Below are 5,210 nucleotides of genomic sequence, written 5' to 3' on the forward strand. Positions count from 1 at the left end.
CTGTCAAGGAGATTGTGTATCCGGAGAACAACACGGAGGTGATGCCGAAACTCTGGCATGGATCGGAGTTGACCATGAAAACTAACCATATCTACGCACCCTTGGGCTGTCCAAATGACGTGGACAATTCGAAACACATACGGTTCCATATATGCAAAGAGCTGCATATTTCGAACCGTATCTCTTTCGAACAGGAGACGACTAAGTTACGTGATCTATGGGCTTATGCCGCTCACCTATATATGGGCTTATGCATAATACGGAAAGAGAGGTTGCTTATGCCGCTCACCTATGGGCTTGACGACGTGCGCGGCGTGGCCTCCTTTTTCTTGTCCTCCTCTCTCCTCCTCGTTCCAATCTAATTCCATCAATTACAACATAAGTATATGTCAAATTTTCAATGTCATGACTCAAAAAAAATCTGCTTATTGTGTTTGCATGCCTGCCCCCTACTAGATTCACAAACAGTTGGATCTCAAGGTAAATTAATATTTTTCAAGTTTTTTATTACTTTGTTCTAATGCGCCCATTTTCTTTTCATGGCATGCTATGCTCTGACCGAGTTGAGGCTGAATTCCATGTTTCCTTGCAACATTCAATTAATTTTACATGCCTTACCACATTAATCTGTTTTTTTAGTTTTTAAGCTCTTCTATTTAGTTTTTGCAAGGGATTAAATTATGGTAGGCTCTCTTAGAAGTAGAAGTAAGAGCAGGAACTATTGTTTTGAATTGGAATTGATGACTAGGATTCACCTGGAACTTATATCAAATTTGAACATCCTAAATTTCCCGGGAGCAATCCTGCTCTGGCACGAATTAATTATTGGAGTTGTGTATAATGGAACTGCATGAGCGAGAGATTTGAGATTTGGGTATTCAAAATTTTCAAAGGGTGAAATTTTTTTTGGCAGATTAAAGTATATATTCATAGCACATAATTAAGCATCAAAATCATAACATTTATCATGGCATAACTTGAAATTTTTTGATATGAAGATAATAGATATACTAAATGATCAACATATCCAAATTGCAACATGTCAAATATATAGAGGATAAAATAACAAAGTGATAAGAAAGCTTACAAATTTCAGCCTACAGTTTAACTTTTCGATTCTTAATGGTTTGAAAATAAGAGATGATGTCTTGATCCTTAGCTTGCAAGAAGAATTCCCTTTCAATGAATGTGACCAAGCAACTATTCAAAAATTTCTACCCCTGGATGCTTCTTAGCTTCTTGTTGACGAAGGTGTCCTACTCCAACTCCAGTGCTCTGCACCTCTGCCTTGTCTCTGCCTCTGGATCCAATCATCCCCAGTGACAAAATCATTAGCTTTCGAAAGATCGGATCAGGCAACTCAAGAACAAACAAAACAAACAAAGCCGCCAGGAGGATAGCACTCTCACATGTTCCTGTTTCGCAGCCAGGCCGCCGCTGACGCCGCGCTGGCCCCTGCCTGCCGGCCTGCACGGCCGCGGGGGTCCGCCGCTTGCCCCTGCCCTGGCCCCCTACCAGGCAGCTATGCCGGGCTGCCGCGCGCGCTAAGCCGCCGCCAGCCGCCGCTGCCCCTGCCGGCCTGAGTACCGTGCTGCCACTGCAGGACTGCGGGACGGGAGCTGGTGGCCTGGTGCTATAGCAGGGAATGGGGTGTCGGGCTGCCGGGCTAGACGCCTGGGCTGAGGGGAAGTGGGAGTCGGAGTGGGGGAGGAGTTAGGCGGGGCGTCCGGCGCGGCGGTGAGCGAGAGAGTGAGAGAGACCAGAGAGAGAGCGTGTGAGCCAGAGAGTTGTTAAGTGCGCGGGAGTTCGCCATGTGTCCGATCTAGGACACACGGCAAATATTTTTTCCTTTTTTTTGTTTTCACATTCATATTTGTCGTGTGCCACAGTTCTTGGCACACGACAAACATGTAAATTTCGCCGTGTGCCCAAACCTGGCCACACGGCAAAGACTCCACCCAGATGCATGCTTTGGCGTGACCAAGCTGCCACGCTAGCTCACGCGCGATGCTGCGGATGACGTGGCAAGGCAGAGTCGCGCCATATTCTTTGGCGCGACTTAGTCGCGCCATGCTCCGTGGCGCGACTGAGCCGATTTTGACTCGGCCCACCGACAAACCCTAGTCCAATTCCTCAGTTCCCTATCTTCTATTTTGTGACCCGGCCGACCGCCGCCCGCGACCCACCCAGCCGCTCGCCACCTGCGGCCGCCGGAGCACTGCAGCAAGCTCCCCCGCGGCCGGCGTTGCCGCCCGCCCTGCAGCCGCCCCCCACCCGCGGCCTGGCGACCGGCCCCCGACACCCTGCACCCGTGCGCCCCCTGCGGACCGGCCGCCGGGGCCCTGCATGGCCCGCCCCCTAGTGCTGCCATTGCGGAGCACCAGCCGCCACCGGCCGCCGCCATTGCCGCCTCCGCCAGGTTCCAGATCCGCCCCTGGTTCCCTCGATTACAGAGGTGAGTCTAGCCTACTATGCCTCGATTACAGAGGACATTCTCTTGGCTTTTAACTTATGAAATAGGATTTTGAGTGCAGTAGTTTTGCCGGCTATATTGGGTGCAGATAAGGTTGCTGCAAAAGGAACACAATGCACACTTGTAGAAGAAAGCTCTCCTGATTTTTTAAAGAGGATTTTTTTTGCTGTTGTCATTTGCCTGGCCATCTAGAGTCTCTATTTGATTTTATGAGGTGCATAATTTTGAATGTCAAACTAGCTGCCATAACAATGTCAGAAGCTGTCTATCGTGCTCAAGATGTTTTAGGCAAAAAATTGATGTAGCGGTACTACTAATTCCTGTGCTTGAAGAATTTTTTCTTTGCTTTAATTCTGGGCGCAAGAAACATTTTCCGGGATATCATCTTGTAAAAAACCAATTTAGGGTTCATTGCAATATGGAAAAGCTTTTTTATTCCTTTATCTGAATCATTCAATCATCAAGCAGTGAGGGAAACTGAGTTGTTATGGTAGATTGTGATGTCTTGTTACTCCATATGTAGTCTGAATATATGTTGCTCAAATTAAAAGCATGTTGCACCAAATGGCAAATTAAACTTTGAGAAAAAGCCAAGAGGAAGGCATATGATATTTGAAGGAGAGATAATGCACCTCATAGATCATTGCGTGTACCCAGTTTTAGTGTAAAACTAAGCCTTTTTGTGTACACTTTACATGTACATTTGTATCTAAATCATTTGGCAAATGGCTTAAAGTTTGAAAGCTGAAACCTATTACATGTTTTTTTTTCTATCACACAGTTTGAGGATTTTGCCAATCATAATGCCTTTGAGCGCCTTGCAAGATATGGCACAACTCACCTTGTATTCATTGATGATATTCAGGTTGTTATTTGATGCTTGCAATGTATTTTACTGTGTAATGTCGGCACAATATGATTAAATGCAAGCTGGATTATTCTAAAGTACCATCTTTAATTTATATTGTTTATAAATTGCAGGGAACTGCTTCCGTGGTTCTTGCTGGGCTTATTGTAGCGCAAAAGTTACTTGGTGGAATATTGGCAGAGCATACTTTCCTCCGCCATTGCCGCCTCCGCTAGGGCCATTCGTGCTGCCGGATCCAGATCCGCCCCTGGTTCCCTCGATTACAGAGGTGAGTCTAGCCTACTATGCCTGGGAACTTGAGGAAGTTTTCAGAATCTTCTTTCCATCATGGGAACTCAAAATTAGAATATCCTGCTAGCTCATCCGGATCCCTTTGAAACATTCATGAACCATGACCACCAATATGCAGCTACATTCATGAACCAATGTTCATAGTACAAGTCTGACGAAACAAAGGGATTGCTTATTATATATTACTTTTTGTATGTATATGGCACACCACCCGCGCTACCCTCTCCTGGAGATGCATTACGATGAGCGACATCGTGGCAAGATACAAGAAGAGTGTACGCAGGTGAATTTGTGTTCGTTTTTATTTTTGTGAAGTCATTAATTTGATTTTAGTTGATTATAAAGTTCATTTATATTTTTATAGGTTTTGAAGCCTCTACGCCCCCGCCTTCACAAGCCTCTGCGGTGGGATGATAGGTACGCACCGTACCTAAAACGGGCTGGATTCCTCCCGTTGGCGTGGCTAGTCAAGGAGGGCCTCCCCGGTATGGACAATGCAGCTTTAACACCTCTGGTGGACCGGTGGAGGCCTGAGACACACATTCCACCTTCCCAGCGGTGAGATGTCAATTACACTCCAAGATGTGGCAATGCTATTTGGGCTTCGTATAGATGGTAGAGTCATAACTGGTAGCACTGTCCAAATGGATGGAGAGAAAGAGTGGAGCTGTTGTTTGGAGTGCACCCACCCGAACCACCGGAAGACACGAAGGATAAGAGGCCTACGGGAGTGACCTCAGCTTGGTTGACGCAACATTTTGGTACACCACCTGGAGCGGATGCTAATGGCGGGACGGTTGCTAGGTTCGCTCGGGCATGGCTATGGCATTTGATCACCGGGTTTCTATTTCCTGATTCGAGCGGGAACACAATCTCATGGATGTGGCTAGAACTAATTGGTCAAGACTGGGACAATATTGCCACTTTCAGCTGGGGGAACGCAACACTTGGGTGGTTGTACCGTCAGCTGTGTGATGCTTGTAGGCGGAGCAAAGATAGTGCAAATCTTGGTGGTTGTGCTTACCTATTGCAACTGTGGATGTGGGAGCACCTTCCTATTGGCCGGCCGGAGCGTTATGCTCATGGAGTAAGTATTTTATTCGTTCATTACTTTTGCATTGTTGTTGTTAGGTTTGGGTAATCTTCAAAATTCGCTAATGTCATTATTTATTGTTATATCTAAGGTTACGCCATTATACGAGGGAGAGGCTGTGGCTATAGTGGGTTGGTTATGGAACAATATTGGTACCGTGCAGGGTAATCCAGGAAGGCGGTACATAGACTACAGCAATGCCCTTGATTGCCTAAATGCTGCACACGTAAGTCTATAACCACCTCGTCTACCGCAATTCGTGTAATATATCATTCTCAATTTGTTGTAATCATATTGAACATGTCGTATTAGGTTGAATGGCAACCATACAATCGCATGGAGGTGCAAAACATGAATCTTAGTCCGCAATGCATGAGGGATAATGAATACTGGCGCTCAGTTTGCCCTCTTATTTGCTATTACATTGTTGAGTACCACCTTCCAAATCGGGTGATGCGCCAATTTGGAATACTTCAGTCTTGTCC

Source organism: Panicum virgatum, chromosome 7K (assembly GCF_016808335.1).
Source record: "Panicum virgatum strain AP13 chromosome 7K, P.virgatum_v5, whole genome shotgun sequence".
Taxonomy (NCBI): domain Eukaryota; kingdom Viridiplantae; phylum Streptophyta; class Magnoliopsida; order Poales; family Poaceae; genus Panicum; species Panicum virgatum.